General features: G+C 42.8%; 1 protein-coding gene across 10 annotated transcripts in view; it reads left to right on the top strand.

Annotated features, from left to right (window-relative positions):
- Positions 1 to 2786: 2786 nt before the first annotated feature.
- The window catches only part of LOC112250770 (unconventional myosin-IXb-like), a 99771-nt gene continuing 84562 nt past the window's right edge, over positions 2787 to 17995 (top strand). For 5 of the 10 annotated variants that reach the window (XM_042322046.1, XM_042322048.1, XM_042322042.1 and 2 more), the window contains exon 1: positions 2787 to 3179. The gene's annotated coding sequence lies outside the window, so the exon portion shown is untranslated. The remainder of the gene's footprint in view (positions 3180 to 17995) is intronic. The other 5 variants (XM_042322051.1, XM_042322047.1, XM_042322049.1 and 2 more) reach the window with 2 other exon arrangements.

Genomic DNA, 17995 nt, shown 5'->3' with positions numbered 1-17995 from the left:
GGTCCTTGTACCTAGTATCGAGCATGGTGGCAACACAGTAGAGGCTCAGAGAGAATGCTCCCGAATCACTTGTTCACAGCCTCTAGTAGAGTACCTTTCCAAGTTAAGCCGACGGTCTGTGTTCGTATTTTTGTTGAGCAGGCGTTTCAATGCCATGACAGAGGGTATCACGTCTGCTGCAGACACAGTTGAGCTTATTTCTCTAGTCAGTTATTCGAATGGATCTAGGAGTGTTCATGTGTCAAACATGTTCTCAAATGCCATTGAAATGGCAGCAGCGGTATGAGAACCAGCACATTGAGCATGCAATACAGCTTTCCTCAGTATGAAATCCTCATGGACCCACTGTGCTGTCAGACTCATAATGCTCATGTGGCTGACATCGCTGGTCCAAATGTCAGTTGTGAAGCTAATAACAGTGACTCCCATAGCAAGTAGCTCATGGATGTGAGTTTCAACAATACTGTATAACAACATTTGAAAAATAGTGTCTACTTGGTAGTGTGTACCGGTGCCTGACCAGTCGGCGAAAGCCAACATCATCTACGACAGAGAAAGATAGATTGTCAAGGGCAATGAATTTCATTATCTTGGTGTTAATGGATTTCGCCTTTGAATTGTCTCGACAAAAGACTGCTCGATCCACAACGGCAGACATTGTGGGCTAGGTTAGGAATGCTGTTGCACGTGTTGCGCCATATTGTTTGTGGCATCACTACGTCATCTACCTACATTATATTGGTATGCACATCAGCTTTGACACCGGTTTTGCACATTGGCATTAAACTATACATCGGGATGATGCTGATGTTGGCATTTTTAGCCAATATCGGACAATTCTTACTAATATATTGTGCATCCCTAATTTTCAGTGTTTCTAAAATTCCCTATGGGAAAAATGAATGATGGAAAAATGATTGGAAGCATTTCCCTGTTTGACCTCTGTTTTCTGGGTATTGAAGTTACAGGGTTAAGGATTAGGTTAAAAATCACATTTTAAGAGAAATTGTAGAAATAGGTGGGGTACGACCAACACCACCGAAGTGAACCACCAGTGTAATAGTTGCATCTATTTGATTTTATCTCTACCAGACAAATAAAAGACAAATCAAACTAAGCCGGTTTCCACTTTCGTCTGTGATGTTACAACTGTACTCAAAGTGCATCACTCATCTAATATCTGTAGAGGGCGCTGAGCAATTACATTTTTGGTGCAACAGTGCTTTGTATGGAATATCGCTTGCAGCTTTTTCTCAACTTTTTCCCACCGCGCGTAGCCCGCTAGAGAGAACCGTTCTCCGAGCAGCAGGATATTATGATGAAAGCACAATCGGGAATGATCTTTTCTAAATAAGAGTCCCCCTGCAAAGACATGCTAAACTGAGAATAGCTATTTTTTTTAGCCATCTCCTGCAATACTACTGTTTTTCACAGCATTACAACCAGTGGTGTAAACATACTTTAAAGTACTACTTAAGTAGTTTTTTGGGGGTATCTACTAAAGTATTTTCTATTTATATTTTTGACAACTTTTACTTAATAACATTTCTTAAGAAAGTCATGCAATTTTTACTCAATATATTTTCCCTGACACCCAAAAATACTTGTTACATTTTGAAGGACCGGAAAAGAGTCCAATTCACGCGCTTATTAAGAGAACATCCCTGGTGTTCCCTACTTACTCTGATTTATCGGACACTCTAAACAGTCATGCTTCCTTTGTAAATGATGTCTAAGTGTTGGAGTGTGCCCCTGGATATCCGGAAATAAATAAATAAAACTTGGTGCCGTCTAGTTTGCTTAATATAAGGAATTTTAAATTATTTAGACTTTTACTTTTGATACATGAGAATATTTTTGCAATTTATATTTACTTTTGATACTTAAGTATATTTAAAACAATTGTTTTAGACTTTTACGCAAGTAGTGTTTTACTGGGTGACCATCACTTTTACTTGACTCATTTTCTAGTAAGTTAGCGTTACTTTTTTCTCAAGTATGACAATTAGGTACTTCTTCCACCTCTGACTGCAACTACTTTTGACAAAATAAATTAAGAATGAAGTATTTTATCCCAGCATTTCTTTTCGAAGTTTACACAAATACTGGTATGCTGAAATTTAAAGAAATACACTTTGAAAAAACAAACAAATATGTTATTGGAATTAGTTTATGGAGGGGGTGGAGAACGAAGTGCTGCTGAATATGTACAAAACAGGTCTCCCTCCAAAACGACACCTATTTGATTAGTATAGACCCTACTGAGAATTTCCCACCCCACTTTAGCTGAGACAAGTAGATTTGGTTTTCCCATGTAAAGTATATTACAGTGTATTCCATTGGAGGATATAGATTGGGTGCAGTGAAAAGCCAGCAGCAGGCCTTGTGACATAGTCCCCCTAAAAAACAAACCATATTTTGTTAGTAGAGACCCTAATGAGTATTTTTCCACTCCCCTTTAGCTAAGACAGGTAGAAAAGTTCTCTCTACAGCCCAATTTTCTCAACATACCAGCGTCAACATTGTATTTTTTCATTATTGGTCTTTAAAAAAGAAAATCAACCTTATTTTGGATTTGTTTTCATAAATTACTTATCGACATTTCTTGTTGGCACAATAAAAGTGGCTGCTGATAAAAAAAATATATATATTTGTAATCAACTAATGATATTGTAATGTGTTGAAATGCGGGCTTTTATCTAGATTTTTTTTATTGCCATAACTAAAGTGACGTTATCATTTGTGCTGCTGGCAGAATAGTACTTTGCTAGAAAAAGGAAGTAGAGTAGCTGGCTAGCAGTTATTAGTCAGCTCGAAAAGCCAGCCAGTAGGTTTGAAAAGGATGTACAATTCAACGTATTTTACTACAAGACAGGTTTTAATATTCGGGTAAGATAGCAATAGCAAACAGGTACACCACCTTGTAGATACATACCTTTGCGGGTTGCTTATGTTTTTGACTGTTAGCTAATTTAATTGCGTAATTTTACTGCTTGATTCTGAACGACAACGTCATTAGCTAACAGGCTAACGTTAGCTGAATGTATTTGGTTAGCCAGTCTTGATTTAATCAACAAGGGAACTACAAAAGCAGCTTTTTAAATTATCCGTCAGCTGTATGCGGGAAACACAATAAGGAAAGGAGTCATCTTAGACGATGAGAAAAACAACTGAACAAGGTAAGATAATGTATGTTTATCTAGTTACAATGCTTGTTCTGAACGTAAGTTTGTCAATGAACAAATCAATGAAATATGGGAAGCAGACCCTAGACAGAATTGTTGTGCCGTATCCAAATCATTTGGTGTAGGAGTTTGTGAACGAAGTGTCGCTATAGTAATCAATAGTGATAAGACATTTCACTGCAGTTCATTGATGTCTATAATTCAAGTTACCTCAGTGTCTACTTCCTCTTTGATTCTCATTCCAATGTCCAAAAAAAGCAGCCAGACAAGTTGGTAGTGAACTTAACAAAACCCATTTGCCTCTATACATTGTGACAACGAGTGCTCTTGCTCATTGTCTGAGCTTACACACACACACAAGTGTCGCTGACATACGTTTTATGACACATCTTGGAGCAAAAAAGAGTGGGGTAGCCAAACTTCAAAGTTAGAGGACTCTCTCCTCTGTAATTCAGTTCCACTTCCTTTCACCTCCACCCAACCACATGCTGCCAAAATCCTCCACAGCATTGTAACTGCATTACTAATGTATGAGCTGTGGAAAAACTTAATTACAAACAGAAAAATACCAAATAGGAACAAGGTCGTTCCATGTCATTTCAGCAAGCCCTGACACCATCTCTTATTACAGAAACAAATTCAGAACAGTTAGAAGCAGATAAGATAAGCATTCTGGAAACATTATTTTGTTGAAATATAATTATATCTCTGAGAAATTAAGGTAATTGATTGCACCCATATTGTCCATTTACATTTTTTAGGATTCATATAATTTCAAATAAATGTAGTACCTAACACATGATTTGGACCAAACTTTTTTTCCTAATGAGTAAGACTACCACGGTACCACTTAAAAAAAAATATATATATATTTTTTAAAAAATTTTTTTTTTGCATTTGTGGACCAATTCCAATGAATAGGAGGGATTCTTTAAAAAAAAAACCCACCTGGAACAGCACCATTTAGTGGTCAGAACCTGGTAAAATCAGGATGTAAGCTGGGACATAAACCCAACAACTTCAATGACTAATTTCTCTGGACAGGGGGGAAAAAAATGTCACCAAATTCACTGAAAATACATTATGTAGGATGAAGAAACAATACTCAGAGCCCCAGCTCCATACTACTTGTCAAACATAGAGAACGGATACTATATACTTGTTGTTGGGGTGGGATGTGGGTGTCTTGACCATTTGTTTGGGTTCCTCATGTCTAACTCATTGTTAGAAAATGTTTACTCCAACTTGGATTTTAGGTTATTTTTAATAGCCAAGTTGTGTGCAATCAATTAGCTGAATTTCACAGTGATCAAATTCAATTAAACAAAATAATGTTCCTGGAATACTAATCTCATCTGTTTCTAACATAAACGATTTCAGAACAATCTGAGATGGGGAGTGCCAATCGTCTTTCTTGTGCTTTTTAAGGTGCAAGATCCCAACAGTGAAATTAGGTGTATGTTTAGCTGAAGTCTGTCATTCTTGAACTTGCTATTTGGGGTTATTCCAGTGGGGTGTGTAATGTGCAAGTCATTTCCTTCTGATGAAATAGTGTATTTACACTTCCCCCTCTAAGCTGCTCTGTTTGCCATGTGTCTGCATTTAGTGGCCCTTACAGCTTCAACTTCTTTGAAAGAGTTCTGTGCTGAACAAGATACAGCGACCATTTTGACCCCTAACTCTGATTAGTAAACCTGATTGGGGAACAGGAACCCAATGTAATAAATAGAGACTTTGTTTCATAGCTGACTCAAATGCCTTGGAATGTTAAAGATATGAAAGACAGGGTTTCATTTGAATAATTTTCTTTTGGATGCACTGCAGAAAGCACACTGGATCCACATAAAGTTTTTTTTGTTTGTCTTAAGGGCCATATGGCCCCTGGCTCATACACCATTGCCCTACTGTTGTCAGGCTACTGGTGTTGGAAAAGTGGGAGGGTTAAAGCTCAGGGTGATGTTCCATTTTTAGGAGTCGAGTTCTAATTGGCCTAAACAGCCTGGCGGATGCAATTGAGTGGAAATGTGGGTGGAAAGATGATCAACGTAATTTCTTTATCAGCCAGATATGTCTTGATATTCACTCTATTTACAACACTCTGATAAAGGAATGCTTTGATACATCATTTTACAAGCAGTCTATTCTCTCTGATAGTAGGCTAATGTGATAGAAAATATTTGCTCCGTGTCTCAGTACATAGGCTAACTTAACAGAAATCCACACTTGTGTTGACTTCATCCACAATCCTTTTTCCTATTTGCACAGGCAACATTGCTTTTGCATAAGCAACTAAGCAGATGGAAAGCTCTTTTCAGAGAAGTCTCATCAGTTTGATTAATTCACCAAAACTAAACCTGTAGGTCTAGCACTTTAATACAGGAACTGTTGTTGTTCCCTGTTTATGTCTTATCAAGCACACCGCATGTTACACAACTGCATTAAATGTTTACACTTTTTTTAATTAGGTTATTTCCTAGGCCCTACATTTCTTAGTCTCATACTATAGCCTTAACGAATGATGCTACTGTACAATGAGTGTACAAAACATTAAGAACACCTGCTCTTTCCATGACACTGACAGCTATGATCCCTTATTTATGTCACTTGTTAAATCCACTTCAATTAAGGGAAGGCGACAGGTTAAATAATTTAAGCCTTGAGACAATTGAGACATTGATTGTGTGTGTGCCATTCAGAGGGTGAATGGACAAGACAAAAGATACAACTGCCTTTGAACAGGGTATGGTAGTAGGTGCTAGGGACAGCGGTTTGTGTCAAGAACTGCAACACTGCAGGGTTTTTCATGCGCAACAGTTTCTTTTTTGTATCAAGAATGGTCCACCACCCAAAGGCCATCCAGTTAACTAGGCACAACTGTGGGAAGCATTGAAGTCAACATGGGCCAGCATCCCTGTGGAACTTTTTTGACACCCTGTAGTCCATGGCCCAACGAATTGAGGCTGTTCCGAGGGGGAGGCGCACGCAACTCAATATTAGGATGGCGTTCCTAATGTTTGGTGTACTCGGTGTATGTCGGAGGCTTGAGTGTAAGCCATTGACTGTATGGTGTAGGCCTATTGTGTTATTAATTGTGCGGGAATGTGTTTCTTATTTTTAGATGACTCTCAGAAGTGGTAAGCAAAGTGATGTATATGGGTGGGTGCGTTTAGTGAAGAGATGAAAGCTGTCTGGGAACCATCTCTAGCGATCTTATCTCCCAAGCCTGTTCCTGACTGTGTCGTTCTGAGGTTCTCGAATAACTTGGGAAGTCACCCTCATTTTTCCATGCAGGCCCTAAGCAATGATGACTCATGGCTACTTTGCGAAATTAGGTCAGAGAAAGTATACTGAACAAAAATATAAACACAACATGGAAAGTGTTGGTTTCATGAGCTGAAATAAAAAATCCCAGAAATATTCCATGCGCACAGAAAGCTTATTTCTCTCCGATTTTGTGCACAAATTTGTTTAAATCCCTGTTAGTGAATATTTCTCCTTTGACAAGATAATCCATCCACCTGACAGGTGTGGCATATCAAGAAGCTGATTAAACAGCATGATCATTACACAGGTGCACATTGTGCTGGGTAGAGTAAAAGGCCACTCTAAAATGAGCAGTTTTGTCACACAACACAATGCCACAGATGTCCCAAGTTGAGGGAATGTGCAATTGGCATGCTGACTGCAAGAATGTCCACCAGAGCTGCTACCAGTGTATTCAATGTTAATTTCTCTACCATAAGCTGCCTCCAACGTCATTTTAGAGAATTTGGCAGTACGTCCAACAGGCCTCAATCATTAGGCCCTAATCTATGGATTTCACATGACTAGGCAGGGGCACAGCCATGGGTGGGCCTGGGAGGGTATAGGCCCACCCACAAGGGAAACAGGCCCACCCATGGCTGCACCCCTGCCCAGTCATGTGAAATCTATAGACTAGGGCATAATGAATTTATTTCAATTGACTGATTTCCTTTTGAACTGTAACACAGTAAAATTGTTGCATTTTATATTTTTGCGTAGTTTGTAATTAAGTAGGCCTATGCATGATACAAAAAGTGAATGTATGTGACTTCATAGATTTGAAACCATTCTGGTTTAAAAGGTATCCATGTTTGGACTTGGAGTGTGGAGAAGGATGTGTAGCCCAGTGCTGGTATTGCAGTGTTCACTGTAACAAACCCTGAAGAGTCCCTCTGAACTTCCATGGTCAGATTTTTTTAATTTTATTTTTTATCCTCCAAATGGTAAAGAATAGGATTTGGGAATCTGATCCTAGATCTGTTCTCTTGTTAGAAACACTAATGAGTCCCTCAGCTCCCCCAGTCTGTTTTATATGCTGCCTGGTCTACCTGTAGAAGTAGTCAAAGCCACCTGCCCTCGCATGATACTATACAACAGTCTAAGCAGTTATTCAGTGGCATTGAAATTATTTTAGAAGATGAGGACTTAAACTCACACAATTGCAGGATTCGAGACTGCGACCAAAACAGTAGACCCTTTGACATGGCGATGCAACATCAATTTAAAATTGGTCGCTAGGGTGGCAGTGAATTGTTTTCATTGGTCACATTTAAAAAAAAAAAATAAAAAAAAAAAAGTTTACAATTTGCTTTTATTTTTATTATCAAGATTTATTTAAACAGTAATGGGTATGCAAACCAGGTATAAAAGTTTATTCCAAAGTTATATTTAAATCTTAGCGATGGACAATTCAGTCATGAACTGTTTAAATAAAACATTTCCAAAGGCTTTCCCAAAAAACTTTCTACAATTAAATGTTGTAAACTCTGCCATTACATTGTGCAGTACAAAAACACTGCTAGTCAAACACAGGTCTCTTGTAGGGTGCGCAATTTAATTCGTGGGAAACTCCACCCTCCACATTGGGGGGGGATTTCTCCCAGACTGCAAAAGTTGTTTTCTGATTTCGTTGTTATGGACTTAGAACGTAAAAAGAAGTGTGTGTGTATATACACTGCTCAAAAAAATAAAGGGAATACTAAAATAACACATCCTAGATCTGAATGAATTAAGTATTCTAATTAAATACTTTTTTTCTTTACACAGTTGAATGTGCTGACAACAAAATCACACAAATTATCAATGGAAATCAAATTTATCAACCCATGGAGGTCTGGATTTGGAGTCCCACTCAAAATTAAAGTGGAAAACCACACTACAAGCTGATCCAACTTTTATGTAATGTCCTTAAAACAAGTCAAAATGAGGCTCAGTAGTGTGTGTGTGTGGCCTCCACGTGCCTGTATGACCTCCCTACAACGCCTGGGCATGCTCCTGATGAGGTGGTGCATGGTCTCCTGAGGGATCTCCTCCCAGACCTGGACTAAAGCATCCGCCAACTCCTGGACAGTCTGTGGTGCAACGTGGCGTTGGTGGATGGAGCGAGACATGATGTCCCAGATGTGTTCAATTCGATTCAGATCTGGGGAACGGGCGGGCCAGTCAATAGTATCAATGCCTTCCTCTTGCAGGAACTGCTGACACACTCCAGCCACATGAGGTCTAGCATTGTCTTGCATTAGGAGGAACCCAGGGCCAACCGCACCAGCATATGGTCTCACAAGGGGTCTGAGGATCTCATCTCGGTACCTAATGGCAGTCAGGCTACCTCTGGCGAGCACATGGAGGGCTGTGCGGCCCCCCCCAAAAATGCCACCCCACACCATGACTGACCCACTGCCAAACCGGTCATGCTGGAGGATGTTGCAGGCAGCAGAACGTTCTCCACGGTGTCTTCAGACTGTCACGTCTGTCACGTGCTCAGTGTGAACCTGCTTTCATCTGTGAAGAGCACAGGACGCCAGTGGCGAATTTGCCAATCTTGGTGTTCTCTGGCAAATGCCAAACGTCCTGCACAGTGTTGGGCTGTAAGCACAACTCCCACAACCCCCATACCACCCTCATGGAGTCTGTTTCTGACCGTTTGAGCAGACACGTACACATTTGTGGCCTGCTGGAGGTCATTTTGCAGGGCTCTGGCAGTGCTCCTCCTTGCACAAAGGCGGAGGTAGCGGTCCTGCTGCTGGATTGTTGGCCTCCTCCACATCTCCTGATGTATTGGCCTGTCTCCTGGTAGCGCCTCCATGCTCTGGACACTACGTTGACAGGCACAGCAAACCTTCTTGCCACAGCTCGCATTGATGTGTCATCCTGGATGAGCTGCACTACCTGAACCACTTGTGTGGGTTGTAGACTCCGTCTCATGCTACCACTAGAGTGAAAGCACCGCCAGCATTCAAAAGTGACCAAAACATCAGCCAGGAAGCATAGGAACTGAGAAGTGGTCTGTGGTCCCCACCTGCAGAACCACTCCTTTATTGAGGGTGTCTTGCTAATTGCCTATAATTTCCACATTTCCAATTCCATTTCCACAACAGCATGTGACATTTATTGTCAATCAGTGTTGCTTCCTAAGTGGACAGTTTGATTTCACATAAGTGTGATTGACTTGGAGTTACATTGTGGTGTTTACGTGTTCCCTCTATTTTTTTTGAGCAGTGTGTGTGTATGTATGTATGTGTGTGTATATCTGAGCGAAAAAGAAATGTCCCTTTTTCAGGACCCTGTCTTTCAAAGATCATTTGTAAAAATCCAAATAACTTCACAGATCTTCATTGTAAAGAGTTTAAACTCTGTTTCCCATGCTTGTTCAAAGAACTATAAATAATTAATGGACATGCACCTGTGGAACGGTCGTTAAGACACTAACAGCTTACAGACGGTATGCAATTAAGGTCACAGTTATGAAAACTTAGGACACTAAAGAGGCCTTTCTACTGACTCTGGAAAAACTCCAAGAGAAAGATGCCCGGGGTCCCTGCTCATCTGCGTGAATGTGCCTTAGGTATGCTGCAAGGAGGCATGGTGTGGCTAGGGCAATAAATTACAATGTCTGTACTGTGAGACGCCTAAGACAGCGCTACAGGGAGACAGGATGGACAGCTGATTGTCCTCTCAGTTGCAGACCACGTGTAACAACACTTGCACAGGATCGGTACATCCGAACATCACAACTGCGGGGCAGGTACAGGATGGCAACAACAACTGCCCGAGTTACACCAGGAACGCACAATCCCTCCATCAGTGCTCATCCTGCCCGCAATAGGCTGAGCAAGGCTGGACTGAGGGCTTGTAGGCCAGTTGTATGTAAGGCAGGTCCTCACCAGACATCACTGGCAACAACGTCGCCTATGGGCACAAACCCACCGTTGCTGGACCAGACAGGACTGGCAAAAAGTGCTCTTCACTGACGAGTAGCGGTTTTGTCTCACCGGGGGTGATGGTTGGATTTGCGTTTATCGTCGACGGAATGAGCGTTACACCGAGGCCTGTACTCTGGATCGAGGTGGAGGGTCCGTCATGGTCTGGGGAGGTGTTTCACAGCACCATCGGACTGCGCTTGTTGTCATTGCAGGCCGGCAATCTCAACACTGTGTTACAGGGAAGACATCCTCCTCCCTCGTGGTACCTTTCCTGCAGGCTCATCCTGACATGACCCTCCAGCATGACAATGCCATACTGCTTGTTCTGTGCGTGATTTCCTGCAAGACAGGAATGTCAGTGTTCTGCCATGGCCAGCGACGAGCCCATTGAACACGTCTGGGACCTGTTGGATCTTGCTGTGAGATGTCACCCCCCCCAGAAATGTCTGTGAACTTGCAGGTGCCTTTGGAAGAGTGGGGTGACATCTCACAGCAAGAACGGGCAAATCTGGTGCAGTCCATGAGGAGATGCACTGCAGTACTCAATGCACTTAGTGGCCACACCAGATACTGACTGTTACTTTTGATTTTGCCCCCCCCCTTTGTTCAGGGACACATTATTTGATTTCTGTTAGTCACATGTCTGTGGAACTTGTTCAGTTTGTCTCAGTTGTTGAATCTTATGTTCGTACAAATATTTACACATGTTAAGTTTGCTGACTTTGTTTTTTTTGCTGAGTGACATTGCTATACAAAATGGGATTTTCTTTTTTTGAGAGTGAATCTGATTAAACTCAGATACCTGGAACAATAATTGGCATGGGCCTTCAGATCTTCAGCTGCACCATTGAGAACATATTGACTGGCTGCATTACCGCTTGGCATCCGACTGCAAGGCGCTACAGAAGGTGGTGTGTACGGGCAAATACGTCACTGGGGCCGAGCTCCCTGCCATCCTTTGCCTGGCTAGCTCAATTGGTAGAGCATGAGACTCTTAATCTCCGGGTCGTGGGTTCGTGTTCCACGTTGAGCGCTCTGTTTGGGGCTCCTGAGTGGCGCAGTCATCTAAGGCACTGCATCTCAGTGCTGTAGCTCTCACTACAGACCTTGGCTCGATTCCAGGCTGTATCGCAACCGGACGTGATTAAGAGTCCCATAGGGCGGCACACATTTGGCCCAGGGTTTTTCCCAGGGTAGGCCGTCAATGTAAATAAGAATTTGTTCTTAAATCACTTGCCTAATTGTTTTTTTTTTTTTTAACATTTCACTCACACAGGCGGTGTCAGAGGAAGGACCTAAAAATTGTCCGACTCCACCGAAGTCACTGTTCTCTCTGCTACCGCACGGCAAGCATAACTGATGCTCCAAGTCTGGAACCAACAGGACCCTGAACAGCTTCTACACCCAAGTCATAATACTTGGGTGTAATACTTTCGTATTGCGTCAAACAACAACATTGACCAATACGCTGATTCGGTGAGCGAGTTCATTAGAACGTGCGTTGAAGATGTCGTTCCCATAGCAACGATTAAAACATTCCCAAACCAGAAACCGTGGATTGATGGCAGCATTCGCGTGAAACTGAAAGCGCGAACCACTGCTTTTAATCAGGGCAAGGTGACCGGAAACATGACCGAATACAAACAGTGTAGCTATTCCCTCCAAGGCAATCAAACAAGCTAAGCGTCAGTATAGAGACAAAGTAGAATCGCAATTCAACGGCTCAGACAAGAGGTATGTGGCAGGGTCTACAGTCAATCACGGATTACAAAAAGAAAACCAGCCCAGTCACGGACCAGCATGCCTTGCTCCCAGGCAGACTACATTACTTTTTTGCCTGCTTTGAGGACAATACAGTGCCACTGACACAGCCCGCAACCAAAACATGCGGACTCTCCTTCACTGCAGCCGAGGTGAGTAAAACATTTTAACGTGTTAACCCTCGCAAGGCTGCAGGCCCAGACGGCATCCCCAGCCGCGCCCTCAGAGCATGCGCAGACCAGCTGGCTGGTGTGTTTACGGACATATTCAATCAATCCCTATCCCAGTCTGTTCCCACATGCTTCAAGAGGGCCACCATTGTTCCTGTTCTCAAGAAAGCTAAGGTAACTGAGCTAAACGACTAGCACTCACTTCCGTCATCATGAAGTGCTTTGAGAGACTAGTCAAGGACCATATCACCTCCACCCTAGACTCACTCCAATTTGCTTACCGCCCAAATAGGTCCACAGACGATGCAATCTCAAGCACACTGCCCAACCCCATCTGGACAAGAGGAATACCTATGTGAGAATGCTGTTCATTGACTACAGCTCGGCATTTGACACCATAGTACCCTCCAAACTCGTCATCAAGCTCGAGACCCTGGGTCTCGACCCCGCCCTGCGCAACTGGGTACTGGACTTCCTGACGGGCCGCCCCCAGGTAGTGAAGGTAGGTAACATCTCCACCCCGCTGATCCTCAACACTGGGGCCCCACAAGGGTGCGTTCTGAGCCCTCTCCTGTATTCCCTGTTCACCCACGACTGCGTGGCCACGCACGCCTCTAACTCAATCATCAAGTTTGCGGACGACACAACAGTGGTAGGCTTGATTACCAAAAACGACGAGACGGCCTACAGGGAGGAGATGATTGCCTACAGGGAGGAGATGATTGTGGACTTCAGGAAACAGCAGAGGGAACACCCCCCTATCCACATCGATGGAATAGTAGTGGAGAGGGTAGTAAGTTAAGTTCCTTGGCATACACATCACAGACAAACTGAATTGGTCCACCCACACACAGCATCGTGAAGAAGGCGCAGCAGCGCCTCTTCAACCTCAGGAGGCTGAAGAAATTCGGCTTGTCACCAAAAGCACTCATCTCACAGCTCATCTCATCTCATATGTATATACTGTACTCGATACCATCTACTGCATCTTGCCTATGCCGCTCTGTACCGTCACTCATTCATATATCTTTATGTACATATTCTTTATCCCTTTACACTTATGTGTATAAGGTAGTTTTGGAATTGTTAGATTACTCGTTGGTTATTACTGCATTGTCGGAACTAGAAGCACAAGCATTTCGCTACACTCGCATTAACATCTGCTAACCATGTGTATGTGACAAATAAAATTTGATTTGATTTTAGTTAACCAAATACCTAGCCGGATGATCTGCATTGCCATCAACTGGAAAACGTTTGTTTGGAACCCTGACTTGGAGAGGAGCTGCTGCCTTGAAATTACAGTTCAGTAATAAATAGGCTACGCCAAGTTGTGACTTTACTTTGAAATGACATCTAAATCTAATGGAACTGTTAAGTCACTAGAGAAATGAGAATGAATCAGCCTTAAGTTACTATGTGATAATATTGCTGAGGACATTTCTTGGCATGAAGGTCGTGGACACGTAGAGGCCTGTCTTTGTGTTTTTCAGGGAGGCTGTTTTCTTCCTGTCTCCTGTTGAAGAATACTGGGATGGGCAGGGAGGAGTGATCCTTTGTTAGTGTAGTTTACCTTTTATGCTTTCATTGTAAATAAGAATTTGTTCTTAAATGACTTGCCTAGTTTAAATAAAGGTTAAATAAAAACCTTTCAGTTCCCTCACCAAGTAACTCATTCACTGTCCATAGGCTAGTGTTCAAAAAAGGTGACAAGTTGTCATTATGTAGGCACATTACAGTAATGCACTCCTTTTAAGAACATCTGTCCCAATTTATATTTGCATTAATTCCAAGTACAGTATAGGAGTTAGTACCAGCATTTGTTTTATTTATTTGAACACTAAGCCATTGGTTCTTATAAGCTCAGCAGGTTGCCCTGAACTGGTAATTTCTGAAAAGTTTGTCCAATATAGGCTAGAATATGGAGTTGTCCTTGCAGGTGTTGGGCCCAGGTCCTCTGTGTCTCTGTCTGTGATTGGCTGAGGTTTTGGTCAGAGCGGGCCTCTAATCCAGAGGAGCTTTGCCTGCAGTATATTGACAGGAATGCTCCTGGGTGTGTCGTTTTGTGGGGAAAAAGAGCTTTGAATTCTGCAGTGAGCAGCTAACCAAGCTATGTGGTGCGGATTTGGCGACAACGTGTTTTTTTTTGGTACTTTTTAAACGTATGGAAAACGCTTAAGCTGGAGACAGAACTTGGACGGCACTCCACAATCCTGCTGGCAACTCTGATCTCTCAATGTGGGCAATCTGAATTTATTGCGAGTTTATAAATAGCTGCAATTGCAGTGTATAAGTGAAAAAGCAAGACTGTCAATTTGAAGGGATATATTTGTTTGGGGCTGTTGTGCTGAGCCTTCATTCAGGCCACCACAGCTATCATAAAATAACATGCACATGATGAAGTAAAACATAATGACGTCATGATGGATGATCAAAGACTGAACTAGGTGTTTAGCTGGAGTTTTAGTGTAGCTTAATGTTCATCCACAAAATGCAGCAATTTTCCAGCAGCGTGACGTGTGAAGTGTGTGAGTCATGGACAGGTGACTGCATTTAAAAGCCACTTGTCGCATCATGCACGTCAAAGAGCTATCCCAGAAGATGGCGTAGGCTTAGACAGCATCTTAATATGCACTTTCAAAGACCACATCACAGGTTTAGGGGCAGCCCATGTAGACATTTTCCTTGGTTGTCTTGTCCAGACAGGGAGGGAGGTACCCAAACAGGTACTGGTAGTGTTTTTAAATATTCTATTCCTGTAGACTAGGCCATTCTACATTATAAATAATATACTGTAAAATTAGTATCCCAGGTCAAGTAGAGACTATTGGACCATGGCTCTACACCCACCAACTAGCGGTTCGGTCCCTGAGCTTAGCTCTCTCAGGAAGAGCGCTGTCTGGCTGTGTGTGTGGTGTGGACAGGATGACTGGTTGTTTGCCCTGGTGAGAAGTAATGCATTCCCCCTCTATCCTTTGTGGTCAGTGAGCCAGGCCCAGAGACATGACAGGCACTCCCCTGCACCAGACCCAGACCTAGCATCCACCTTAAACCTGGCTACTCCAGAATCACAACGTTCGGTCAAGGCCACCCTGTTTTCTCCATTTCCTCTGACTAGCAGTACAGGTCCTGGGTGCGCTTTGGTTTCCTGTTTTAGAACATTAGCCTGATATTGATGCTTCATAAACTTTAGAATTGCTGTAATATGTCCATGGCTGAGTTACTTGAATTGGTGAAAAGTTATGTCTATGAAGTGACGTGAATTCCCCCGCTGCTCCTCATGATGGTGAATATCAGTGGCCTGTTCCAGTGCCACAGTTTCAAGGTTCCTCTGGAGATCAAGGCCCAGTAAATAAACACTGTGTACTTGAGAGAACATTGAGAGAAAATAACACGAGGCTAAAGAGACCCGTTCATAATGGAGCTCCCACCCACCATTTTGACTTGGCGATTAATGACGGGACAGGCGCAAAGGAGGGACATTTTTGAAAAAATAAATAAATCAGCCAGGCGAGGCAATAATAGTGACGAATGATTCCCATTGAATGTGCCAGCTAGTCCAGCAACGGCAGTCAGTGTGACTGAACTGAACTCGGTATATGTTCCAGGCTGCAGCTCGAGCTGGCTGCGTAGTGAGGGATGCCTTAACGATTATGGTGAGTGATGGGTGGGAAAGAACAGAAGACCTAGACTCAGTGTTTAGTATTGCCCGGGTTCACCTGGTTGCGTTTGCTTGTAGTCTATTTTTACCTTTGTCCAAGGCCTAGACCACATTTTATGGTTCGGGGCAACATTGTGGTTTTGAGATGGCATTCTAGTTCAGCAAAATTGACTGACTTACCAAAACAATGTGCCTGAAGCCGTTTAGGTCATAGTTTGTCACTTTACTGACCATCTGTGGATTTTCAAGGTGAGAAAGGAGTTATCCTTTCTAAAATGGTTGTAGTCGCACCTTTTTAGTGCAGGAACCTGACAGGGCACCCAAACATCACCAGGGGCACGCCACAGTGAAGACTGCTCCACTGCCCTATAGGAAGAGATTACACAAGCCCTCCTTGGTAACAGACAAGCTCCTTATATCAACATGCTATTTTATGGCAATCCCGGTTGAACACATGGTTTAGTCTGATGGGGTGTGGTCCGGGTTTAGTACTTGACCTTAAGCTCCTGTCTTCAGAGCATTGTCTACTAGGAGTAGGAGTGAGGGAGTATGGGAGGGCTTACCAAGGGGGGAGGGAAAAGTTGGTGGCTATTCTGGTGCCACAATGGAGTCATGTGTTTTTAGAGCAGAGGCCCACATGAGTGCTCCTGCACAATATCCCCTCTGTCTGCCTCCTTGCCACAACTTCCCATTCACCTCTTGAGTTCTGCCACTTGAGGCTCACAGCTGCTCCCTCCACACCTCCCCCTATTCTTGCCCACGTCTTGAGAGAAGAATACCCCCCTTGTCTCTTTGCTCAGGCTTATTCAGGAGGGATGCAGCATTACAGAATGTACAGACATGTTTCGAGGGGATGTAGATTGAACAGTTGTCTGCTCCACAGGCCTCTAACTGTAAATAGTCTGCTCTATGGTTTATTTCTCTCTTCAAAATTCTGCTCCCCACTGACCTAACCCCCACCAGGTCTGAGCAGTTTTCAGGGCAAAAGGCAGGATGTCCTGAGCCATGGAATGCTCTGGATTTCCTTATTGTAAAGGTAATGTTTCATGTGATCGCATTGAGTTGTTTCGGCTCATCCGCCTGACTGAAGGCACATTTCCCCTTTTAACGCCGTCATCCCCATCCATTCAAGCTGCCTTCTGGTTAAAATAATCTTCTGCTGGGAACTCCTCTATTCTCATGCATGCAGGTCCTCTGGATTGAAAGTTGTGATTAAACCTCGTTGGTCTGCTGTGTGTGGTTTATAGACTTGTTAGCTGACAACGTCCCAAACGTTGGGGCAGAAGTCAGTGTTATGATTCTGGATGGTCAGATAACTGGCAACAATGACAAGAAGTTTCTATGTTGGGAATCGTAGGTGGCTTGTTTCAGCTCATTGTATCTTGTTATTGATACCTTGTTTTGACTCCTGACACATCTATACTAATATGGCAAAAATTCACTGCTAACCAACAAAATGTGATGTCTCAAATGCATCACTACAGTTACTTGTCACATGCATTATAAACAACAGGTGTAGACTAACAGTGAAATGCTTAATTATGGGTAGCGCTGTTAAGGTGACCGTATAACTGCCACAACGGCGGTCACGAGTCATGACTGCAGTCAAATTCCACTTCACTGTTTAGTCATCGTAATTGGGCTTCTCCAAGAACTGATGCTGATGGTCATTATTAGCCTACCAAACTTGCTAACTGCCTGGTACTCAGCACTACATTTGATTTAACCTTAACTGACTTGCCTAGTTAAATAAACTTCTCACAGCAGGTGGGACGCTACCGTGCCATCTCGACAACTTCCGGTGAAATTGCAGTGTGAAATTTAAATTATAGAAATATTTAACATTCATGAAAATACAAGTGTCATGCATCAAAATAAACCTTAACTTCTTGTTAAAACCTCTTGGTGTTAGGGGGCAGTATCTTCATTTTTGGAGAGGTAGCCATTACTCCAATCGGTCATAGAGAGAAAGGAATTGTCCTGACGGATATA

This window comes from Oncorhynchus tshawytscha, linkage group LG05 (assembly GCF_018296145.1).
Source record: "Oncorhynchus tshawytscha isolate Ot180627B linkage group LG05, Otsh_v2.0, whole genome shotgun sequence".
NCBI lineage: Eukaryota > Metazoa > Chordata > Actinopteri > Salmoniformes > Salmonidae > Oncorhynchus > Oncorhynchus tshawytscha.
This window is presented reverse-complemented; position numbering and strand designations above follow the sequence as displayed.